The sequence below is a fragment of the Leuciscus leuciscus genome (assembly GCF_965113295.1).
Source record: "Leuciscus leuciscus genome assembly, chromosome: 10".
NCBI lineage: Eukaryota > Metazoa > Chordata > Actinopteri > Cypriniformes > Leuciscidae > Leuciscus > Leuciscus leuciscus.
In genome coordinates, this window is record NC_138734.1 from 22,739,050 (window position 1) to 22,750,955 (window position 11,906).

Sequence of the window (11,906 nt, forward strand, 5' to 3'; positions counted from 1 at the left end):
CACTAATAAAAAAAAAAGCGAGCTGGTATCGCCGGCGATACCGTAGACCTCAGGGGGTTAACCCTCTGAGGTCGAGAAACGCGCCGACGCGTTTTGCTGGATTTTTTTCACATAGCAGCAACATAAACTTAAAAAAATCCGTCATTTATAGTCATATAAATAAAATAAATACATGATTATAAACTATATATTTTTTTCTTCTTTTTTTTGTGTACACTCACATTAACATCAAAACCTTGTTTTTATTTTTAAATAAATAAAATAAACAGGGTGCGCTTTCAGCTCACTCTGTCTCCGCAAAAATCTTTCTGAAACAAGTCTGGAAAATTAACTGCAACTCAGCGAATACTTATCACACAACCATGAAACATGCGTCTAAAGAAAGCTTTAAATTTCTACTTTTAAATAAAACAGTTCACATTCAAAACAAATATTCTCCTGCAATGTAATCTGTATGAAACTAAAGTGAAGTACAGTTTCTCCCGTCTCATCTAATTAGCTGTAATTAGTTCACGCCCTCTCGCAGAGCGCGCTATTCATAAGATAACGTGAGGTGATCTATGCAAAATAAGGTAAACGCCCCCTGAAATGAGTTCACACCCACTCGCAGAGCGCGCTATTCATAAGATAATGTGCTGAGGTGATCTATGCAAAATAAGGTAAAAAGCCCCCTGAAATGCTTTAAAACCAGCAAGTTTCATTCATTCACTTTCCTGCGCCGTTGGAAGATGACACACAGCCCTTCAGCTCGTCCTGGATAGTGATGAAGAGTTCACTTTTTCCTCAGAAGAAGAAGAGGACTCTGACAATGAACGTTTGTATTTTGAAGAGCGACTTGATCCAGGCGTGGATAATATTTCGGATGAGTAAGTCTTTTTAAATTTACTTGCATTAGTTGACAAGCTATTTTGTATAAACGTAGGCTACATATTTTACTGGTTGGACCATTTCCATACTTGTCATTCAGAGTAATGTATATTTAAATGGTCTAGGCTATGCTTTATAAAGTAGGAGAGAGGCTTCATGCAGTCTGTTTTCTTTCGTTTTTAATAGTTTTGTTTAAAATAACACATTTCGAGCTTTCTATATATTTCTCTGGTATTTTAGGCAAAGCTTATGAGTTTGGGTACATTTATGAGGCCTCCAGTTCCTGCTATTTTTAATTCTTATGTAATAAATACAGGCAATTGGTTGATGAAACAACTATTAAAATTAAGATACAATTAATACAAAACAAAATTCACTTTAAAGAAAGGCTTTATACAAAAAATAAACTTAATGAAATGGTCAAAATCTTCTCTGCCCACTCCATTTGTCTCGCGATTGCGCATGATCTTACTCATGCTTTTCACTTTTCATATAATCAACATAAAAAAATAAAAAATAAAAAATAAAGATTTTATTTAAACCTAAATATGAACTAAATTGTTTTATTTAATGACTAGGCTACAACACGTAGGCCAATTAGCCTACAGTACAGAGAAATTAGTTGACAAGTTATTTTAAATAAACGTAGGCTACAGATTTTACTGGTTTGACCATTTCCATACTTTCCATTCAGAGTAATTTATATTTAAATGGTCTAGGCTATGCTGTATAAAGTAGGAGAGAGGCTTCATGCATAAATAAACTTATTTGCACAAACGCGTTTCGGCGCGTGCCTTCAGAAGACTTTATACAGCATAGCCTATACATGCTGTATATATGTACAACGTTTAGATTATAGGCCTGTATGAAAGTTAGAATTTTTTAATTAATTTAGAAAATATTATGTATGTTTAGATTATATTTTGACTAGTGTTTATGCTTCCTCAGTATCATCAACGAAGAGTGCTTGCTATTGCAAATGTGTGTATGTGCTGAAATGTGTAAATATGCCCAGCTGATGAATTGCAAATGTGTTAATGTTTGTGTTGTGCTATCTCCGGTAATGGCCCATTACACGCAATATATGCCTACAGCACGTGTCTACAATTATTCACATCAGTTATTCATATAGACTAATGGTAATATACTTTGAAATATTTATGTTATAATAGTTTTCAACTTTTTTTAAAACAGGAATGTAGCTGCATCTCCTTCATCTGCAACTCGGAGGGCGCGCAGCAACACAGTTGAACGTCAGAAAGAGTAAGTACATATTTACCCATGTTTGTTCAATTTTGTTTATATACTTATTACAATATGAGCCTGTATGAGTTTATTTATTTTTGGAGGTTGGTTGATAATGTTACATATTTTTTCTTTGTGCTATCTTATCAGCATGCTAATGCCCATCAGTTGTGCATGTGCTGAAATAGTACTCTATATGATAATAGTAGTTTTCAACTTTTTTTGAAAGGAATGATGTAGGTTGCTCACTCTCACCTCTCACTGCAACTCGCACTAAGAGGGCACGCAGCAACACAGACAGAAATCAGAAGGAGTAAGTACATATTTACTAGGGGTGTAACGATACACAAAACTGACGGTTCGGTACGTCCCACGGTTTTGACGTCTCGGTTCGGTTCGGTTCGGTTCATTTAGGTGGAGTGGGGGGTTTAGAAAACTAAAATTGCTTGTTTTTTTGTTAAACAGTGCTTTAATGAACAAATTGTGTCCTTGTCTTTAAATTAATTCAATTACAAGTAAACGTTTCGCAAGGATAAAAAAAATCATCTGCTAATGCTGTAAACTATATAGGAGCCCTTACTTGCACATTACTATAACATTAAAGCGTAACAACAGAGCCTAGACAGTTGCTATTTATTTTTAGATATAATAATAATCAACACTCAAGTAACAAATTGTATGAAAACATGTAAACTGCACATAAGGCAGTTTTTACATTAACATTTTTACTCTAATTTATTATTGAAATATAATAATTTACACAGTTGCTGTCATTTTCATGACAGATATTTTAAACATACATTAAATAATCAAGATGTCATTAACAGGTTAAGTAAAATATAATATATAGGCTAATATAGTGCATTTATTTAGTGAAAGAGTTCATTTCCTTAGCAAACCAACAAGCTGTGGACACTGAATGACTTGCCTGAGGTAAATAAAGCTATGTGAAAAACTAAGCGTTTTATTGACGTATTTCCGCTGTTGAAACACTGACTGAGCGATTACACGAGTTATGATGCCTTTCGGTAAGTATACTGTATCTTTCAACATACCTTCAGGTGTCCATTCATGTTTATTCTGTAACTGAGGAAGAGAATCGCGTTTACTCGCGCTCCGCGCTGTCGCTTTAAATGAGGAGTCACGCCACATCAAAGAGCGCCAAAACGACATTTAATGTTTGAATTTTGTGATCAAATTGACAGAATTTGAAAGATTACACCTGGCTTATTATCGAATGTAACAAAACACTGAGCTTATTGCGATTAAATGTGGTTAATGGTGGTTAGGCAACGCTGTATTCGTTGTGTACACATAAGACATGAGGTGAGGTCCAATGAGCCGGGACAGCAGGGGGCGGGGCGGGCGTGTTCGGTACGCCATGAGAGTATCGCGATTCGTATCGTGGGTGGTGTATCGCGGTTTTTCGGTTCGGTTCGAATATCGTTACACCCCTAATATTTACCCACTATTTTACAGATGTTAGACCAATTTTGTTTATATACTTAGTGATGCTACAAATGTACATGTGCCTGTGTGGATTGCCAGACACAATTGCAAAACACAATTACCAGACACAATTGCAAAAATTGTGGTGTTATGTATGCACAATATTACAATTAGTGATTGGTAATGTTAGTATAAAAGAGCTTATTTTTGTTGTTTTACCAAAATGCTGACTGTCCATCAGTTATGCATGTGCTGGCATAGTACTTTGTTCAACCTTTATTAATATTAATATTATTATTTTTATAGGAATGTGGTAGCATCACTCTCAACCTCACCTGCAACTCGCACTGGGAGGGCACGCAACAGGTGTCGTTCAGTTTTGAGAACAACTGAAAAGTAAGTACACTTATTCCCTTTCTTTCAGATATTAGTATAATTCTGTTTACATATTCTGGTTTTACATAGTCCATACAAACATTATGTGTCTGTATGGCTTTGCATCTGGCCAATGTTACTTATAATGATTGAAATGCAGTTGTTATATTTTGTGTAATAAACATGCTCACAGTTGTTTGTTTGTTTTACAGCTATAAAGGTGATGGTGATCATCAGACACCTGTTGCAAAGAGGGCCAAGACAAACATTCAGACAAGCAACAAGCAGTCTACTCTGTCATGGAAAACAGAGACTGACATTGATATGGTTCCACAGACTCTGAGATTCCTGCCTGCAAGGGAACCTGGACCACAGCTGAGTTTAAAACATTTAGTTCCTCCTCATAGAGGAATTACAATAAAACAGTGAAAAACAAAACCTTTGAATCTCCTCTACTTTGTTCAGGCTGCCTCTCTTGATGGCCCATTAGTCATTGGGGGAGTGTCTATGTCACACCCCTGGTCTGAATCTCATTAATATTGATGAGCGATTACCCCTCCCACGCATAAACCTCTTCTGACAAAAAAAACTGTTTTACAATGTTTAAATCAATGTATTGTTTTAAGAGAACGATCAGGCAGGATGAATTTCACATCATTTTGAAGCCAGAACTAGAAACGACAACATACATTAGTCAAGAGTCTTGTGGGCACATATTTAGAATGTGTTTTGTGTTCTTATTTCAGCAACTTTCTTTTTTTTTTTTTTTTATAACCACGCATAAACATTATTCTCTTAAAAATACTAAGATTTACAAGCATGTTGATCAGATATTATGCTAGCCCTGTTTGTGTTATATAGAGTGAATTTACACTTTTGCCATTAACATGTTTATAAATAACTGAAAAACAAACAAATGTCAGAGCATGTCAGATCACCTCCAGGGCCCAGAAAACCGCTCAGACCCCAGAGGGTTAAATTATAGGATGCAAACTTCATATGGCAATCTTTCGGTCCAATTAAAATCACAGCTTGCACGTCTTGTGAAAACTGCAATGTAAGTTATGGGTGTAAGAGAGTACTCATCACTTCAATCAATTTACGAATCGTGGATTTTTTAAAATGCACAGACAATAGTGAGTGATTCAAGCCATGTTTTATTTCCAATGTATCAGCTTCTGCCATCATGGAGACTGTATAAAGTCCCACTGAGTAAGAGTAACCGTTAGAGTATCTATTAATATGTTAAATAGCAAGATGTAGTTATACATATATGTAGTTTTAAACTCTTTTTGGTTTGTGTGTGTATGTATATGTTGTGTACTAATGCAGCTTTGAGTCCAAGACAAATTTCCTGAAAAAGGACAATAAAGTAAAGTATACTAACAAACTAACTTTTTAACATTACTGTACTAAAATATTCCTAAGTTTCCCCTTTTGTATAGATGGTGATGAAACTGAAAGACTAACACTTACATCTAATTATTTTGATATTATTATATTTTAGAATCAGAATATCTATTTCAATGTGATATTACTGAAATTAATTTTTAACAGTTTAACAGTACTATTATTATTAACAGTTTTAAAAAGAGTATGTAAACATGTGCAAATTAGCCTGTATAGAACATAAAGTTCTGTTGGTGTTTGTGTTTAAGAATAATTAATGTAAATGGAACAAAATGCATTCAATGACATCTTTCAAAGCAGTGATCCACAGTTTAGCTCACATAGACGGATGGTGTGATCACTGTGTGAACAGAGTTTTGAAAAAGTGACTTTAGAATTGGGAAACAGTGTTGTTTTTGGCAGCCCTTTTAGTTTTAGTCTTAGTCTTAGTCTTTTGGACGAAAATGCTTTTTAGTTTTAGTCACATTTTAGTCACTTATAAACTTGATAGTTTTAGTCAAGTTTTAGTCGACGAAAACACAAAAAGGTTTTAGTCAAGTTTTAGTCGACGAAAACGCAAAAAGGTTTTAGTCAAGTTTTAGTCAATTTTAGTAAAAAAAAAAAAAAAAAAGTAGTCTTTAACAAATTAATTTAGGTTAAAAAGTATTGAAAATGGGCTTAGGTTTGACAGGTTGTAGCAAGTGTTGCAATTCATAAAACAGCAGTTAACCTTAAAACCTTTGCATAATAAACTAGACTTGCTCATTGATGGAGATGCAGTGCTGTAGGCTACTTCATTGTTGCATTGGGCAGAAACCTTTTATCCCCATATTTCAAGTTATATTTTTTCCATGAATTGATGCTCTTCTAAAATTTCAGCACATTGGCTATTTTCACCAGTAATCACAGTAATAAAGGAGTTTAAACAGCAAAAAACTTTGAGCTAGCTACTACAACATTACACACAGATAAAGTGGTAACAGTGGAATCACTGTTTTACTCAAACAAAGCCAGGAATAAAACATTATTACTTTGGCAATTGTGGCTTTATTATATAATTAGTTAAATAATAATTTATGTTATAATCTAAGTTATATAATAATTATATATTACTTTGTACCAATTAGCCCACTAAACTAATGCTCGGACACACTCAGTCTCTCTCGCGTACACTCGGTCTCTCTCGCGGGCAGACACACTCGGGTCTCTCTCGCGCACTTTCGGTCTCGCTCGCGCAGTTCGTTTCGCTTTTGTCCAGTCCGTCGCCTCATATCGAAGATGTGTGGCGAGTGACTAGCCGCAGCCGCAGGTGTGTTGTTGTTGTGTGGAATCTGGTGCATGGCGGCAGCCGGGTGGTGGGCGTACCCAAAACAAGGATAGGAAGCGGCAGCATTGCTGATACTTTTTTTTTAGCTCAAAACAGACAGATTTCACGCAAATTAGGCAGAAATGACATGCATTGTGAACGTCAGACTTACAATCATTTTCGTTCCGTCTCGTCTCGTCAACGAAAACTCGAAAACGTCTCGTCATGTTTTAGTCACCTTAGAGCCATTTTTAGCTAGTCATCGTCGCGTTATCGTCATAAAAAAAAGGTGCGTCAACGAAATCATTTCGTTATCGTCATCGTTGACGAAAACAACATTGTTGGGAAACTTACATTTCATTTGTGTTTGGAATAATCATTAATTTAGTTTCATTGTAAACATAGTGCTAAACAAGTAAACAAGATTTTATATTTAAATATTATATTATAATATATAATGATTTCAGAAAATCCCTGGGAGTGTGAATGAACAGAAATCAAACAATCGCGGGACAAATTATCAGTATATTTTCCGGAATCTCTGTGTGAACGGGGCTTATGTGAGCCAAACTGTGGATCATTTATTATTGCTTTGGCAAAAAAAAAATGTATTTCTCACTTAACACAAACACCAACATACATTTATGTTCTATACAGGCCAATTTGCAACAACTCAATTCACACACCCTAGTCTACATACACATGAAAAATACCTATTTTAGAATATCAAGGATAGTAATGAGTTATGGTTAAATCATTCAATCATTTATACCACAGTCTTAAATGATGTCTTAAATGATATCAGGTTAAAAGACCATGATATCTTCTCCAAACCAACTTACAGCTTGACAGCAGTTCATTTCACATTCAAAATGCACTGAAACTTTATTCATGTCTCAGATCAACTCATTCTTCCAGAACACTAGAAAAGGTTTTACCCCAAAAACACACGTTAAATAAAAAAACACAAATAACAGGAAGCATTATAAAATATTTCTGCTGTTTTCTGTTGTTCAGAATTCACAGCATTATATGTCACATGGTCATTGTTTACAGTACAGTACACATTTCCCCCAAGTTTCCCCTTTTTATAGATGGTGATGAAACTGAAATATTAATACCTGTATGTGTTCAGCTACATCTAATTGTTTTGATAGTATTTAATTTTTTATATTCTGAAAATATTTTACTACGGTATTACTGTAGAAGTGTTGCAAATGTCTGTGTCATTCAATGTTGTATTAATGCATTCAGTGACTACATCTTCCAAACTACATATTTCACTTAGACACAACCACTGCCAAAACTCAGAGCCCATTTTTATACACTCTTTTATACGCTCAAAACTGTTCAACATAATTGAAAGATCTTATAAACATTGAGATCTTTCAATTTAAATGAATTAATTTCTCACTTAAACACAAAGACCAACAGAACTTGATTTACTATACAGGCTTATTTGCACATGCTTACATATTATTTCCAAGACTGTGTTATTTAATTTAAAAACCTAAGCTAGACTGAAATGTGCAATATTTCTACCGTATACCACAAAGATATGTAATTTAAGTCCAAAGGGAAACTATGTTTTTATTGTATTTTTATTACTGCCAATGTCTGAGAGACCACAACCCATAAGATTGCTAAAGTAAAAAATGTGTACCGTTGGTTCATTAATGTTAAGTAATATTTTTGACTCGAACAAAATCACTTAATTGTCAATTTTTAGGTATTTGAAATGTACTATCATTAACTTTTGTAATGTTAATTTATATTATGTTATATATATATGCACGGTAAAACTCTCTCCAATATGATATATACACATTATAATGCTTGATCTGTAGATAAAAGGCTGTGGATTTGCATAAAATGACTTTATTTTGTGTATTTGTATTTTATGTTTGTTGCTGTTTTAAAACGACTCGCTACCGTGTGCCTGTTCACACCACAAGGACTATGAATCGGCATCAAACGCACAATAACTGGAATTTAAAACTTCACTATGTGAAGAAACAAATGATCAATAAACTGTTGGACAGATATAGGCTACACTAGGATTTGTGCGCTCGAAATTTCTTCGCTTTGTGCCGTGAACTTTTAAATGCGCACTTGTGCAGCGCAGCGCTGAACACTGTGACTCCATGTTGCTTTGAGCACATCATTCTGCAGAAGCGGCTCACCAAGTTCTAGGCAAAACACCTGAAGTTCAAAACTACTGTAGCTGTTACTCACCACTGGGCGACAGGTAAAATGCTCTTTATAGATAGACATCAGTCCGCCACCCCGTCCAGTTGTCCGTGGGGAATTTAAGTACTGACATTTAGTTGGCAGAAGTTCGGAAAGAGGGCTCAAGTCTCCAGGACAGAGCCAGGTCTCAGTAAGAAATAAAAAATCCAATCTCTGCGCAGAGAACAGATCGTTTAATATAAAAGTTTTATTTACAACCGATCTGGAGTTTATCAAGGCCATCCTCACTTTCAGGGGATTCGAATTTACATCCTTCTTATAAACTGCACGAGGTAGTGAGCGAAGGTGATTCAGGCACACTCCTCCATGACAGAAACGAGGGGAGAAATTGGCGGTTTGAGCGCTTAAGAGCGGAGCCGACTCAGTCGAAACCAGGGGAATTATCCATTGTCGAAGCGGATCCAAAGAACGTCTCCGAACGGCTCGACGCATAGTGAGTGGAAGTTCTCCATGCTTCAGTAACGTCAGCCTCAGCTTAACCGCGATGCCGGCCCGTCTTCCCCGGCGCCGTCTTCGCCTCCAGGTTGGAAGAGAGTCAGGCCAGCGACGCAGGCAACCCGGTATGGAGGATAGAAATGGTGGTGTGTGATAACAGCCATCCTGTAATTGATATGGCTGCGCATTTAATGAGATTTGTAGATTCAAATTTAAAAGAGTCTCTCGATTATAAGTCAATAATGATGCACAGCATTTCTTCACGGTAAAACAGGTTAAAACATAAAAACACACAACCAACAAACAGAGCGATAGACGGCGTGCCACACACATCGGCGCCATCTTTTCACTTAAAGTGAATTTAAAGACTCAGTTATCTTCTAAACAGAAAAAGGAAACAAACACAACACGATAGAGAACATAGAAATATTAACAGCCTTTAAATCTCCTTTATAAATGCTTTACAAGGCATAACTAGTCCTCACTTTAGATGAGCTCACAAAAACTCGTTTTCAAAAGCTTCATTGTCAGGCCCCCAAAATGGCATTTTCGTTGAAATGAACGGCCAAAACGTTTTCAGTTTTCAGTTGAAAATGATGTCGTGTAAACAGACCCTAAAGCGTGTATTATTTATTGCACTTTAGTTTTTCGACATAACATTTTGAGATTGACCTCCAAAATCTTTACAGTGTGTTTGTGATGGCAAGAAATGTACAAAGCAGCCAAACACGTATCGTTCTTTACCATCCAACTGGGGACGCGAAGTTCATTTTGATTAATAAAATCATTATTCACTGTATAAAGTATGCTTTACGCTATACTAAATATAGGTCACTATAGTGACCTGAAAACGTTACCTTAAAGAGCTATTTCTGTTTGATTAATCCTATAAACCCTAAAGGGACTGCATAACCAAACATAGAAAGTATCTATGAAGAGAGAAAATAAGTGTTAAATAAAATAAACAAATATTATGAATGATAAAAGGCATAATATATAATATACTATATAATATACTATATATACATAATGAAGACAGACTTCACTGCCAGTTCACTTCACTGTTCACACACACACACAGCTCCATTGCAGCCAAGTCCTCACTTGTATAGATAGAGATCGTTCAGTGAGTCCTCACTTGGCCAGTGTAGAGCGACATTGGTCTGTTAGTAATATAGACATGTATGTGTGAGTGCAATGGCACATAACAATGGCAAGTAAATTGTTAGGGACTGCATAACCAAGCATAGAAAGTATCTATGAAGGCCTATATATAAATATATATAGTTATATAAGTTATATTACGAAAAAAGACCTTAAAAGAAAATTGTGTATTTCATTTTTGTTTCTTCAAAATGACCAGATGCAGCAAGTCAACTCAAAAGTTTTGAATTAGATCTTAAAGAAAGGTCCACTGTTGGATGGTAACGAACGACATATGTTTGGTTGCATTTAAATTTAGCAATATTTCAAACACTGACTTTCTCTGTACATCAACATCCTAGAAACAAAGGAAACAGAAAAATAAGGACATGTCTATTGATTTTTTGTTGTTGTTTTTTTTGTAGAAATTATGTTTTAATTAATAGGCAGCCAATACTATCTGTCGCATTATTAATACCTTTATAATATAATAATAATTACATTATAATTATAACACTGAGTTGCAGATCCCCTCTTGGCATGTTTTTTTTATTTAATTTTTTATAAAAAAAATGCATATTTGAAGTTATATTATGAAAAATATTATATAATATATATATGGTAACCCTTTATAATAACTGCATTTAATTAATCATTATTTAAGCATTAGTAAACAGTTAAATCATAATTCATAAAGCAGACATTAATAAGCCGTTTATAAATACAGCTTTAAATGCTGTATTAATGATTTAGAAGGATATCTATAATGTGTTTAATAATTGTATTTTCATACTTTATTAATTATCAATTTATCATTTCTAAATGAAGTATAGCATTATTTACAAAGCAGTTATTTGGGAGTTGTCAGTGATTAATAAGATCACTTAGAAAGTGTGAGTAAATGTAGTAGATTAAGGGAGTTATAAAGCATTTAGTAGTGGTCAGTGTACTATTTTGTGAGCAAAAGTGAGGACTAGTTATGCCTAGTAAAGCATTTATAAAGGAGATTTAAAGACTCATTTATCTTCTAAACAGAAAAAGGAAACAAACACAACACAACACAGTGATAGAGAACATAGAAATATTAACAGCCTTTAAATCTCCTACATAACTAGCATAACTAGTCCTCACTTTAGATGAGCTCACAAAAAATAGTGAACTGACCTCTACTAAATGCTTTATAACTACCTGAACTACAGTAGAAATACATGTTAATAAAGCATTTATTAACACACTAAGTAACTATTACTATATGTCTGAATAATAAGTGTATGATGTATGAATGTACATTGAAATAGTTTAATCATTTACTCACACTTTCTAAGGGATCTTATGAACCACTGACAACTCCTAAATAACTGCTTTGTAAATGATGCTATACTTCATTTAGAAATGATAAATTGATCATTAATAAAGTATGAAAATACAATTATTAAACACATTATAG

At 34.5% G+C, this 11,906-nt stretch overlaps 2 long non-coding RNA genes across 3 annotated transcripts; both read left to right on the top strand.

The window, feature by feature from the left end:
* The first annotated feature begins 1,706 nt into the window (after window positions 1-1,706).
* Window positions 1,707-4,285, top strand: LOC309508553. 2 transcript variants are annotated; one of them, XR_014209539.1, is made up of 4 exons: window positions 1,707-2,130; window positions 2,342-2,425; window positions 3,868-3,957; window positions 4,149-4,285. It is a non-coding gene; the product is annotated as an uncharacterized lncRNA (long non-coding RNA). The 2 variants fall into 2 exon arrangements; XR_014209538.1 differs by having other exon boundaries at window positions 3,868-4,285.
* Window positions 4,286-5,724: 1,439 nt separating this feature from the next.
* On the top strand, window positions 5,725-5,931 carry LOC309508628. Its single transcript, XR_014209620.1, has 2 exons — window positions 5,725-5,835; window positions 5,873-5,931. It is a non-coding gene; the product is annotated as an uncharacterized lncRNA (long non-coding RNA).
* Window positions 5,932-11,906: the final 5,975 nt, after the last annotated feature.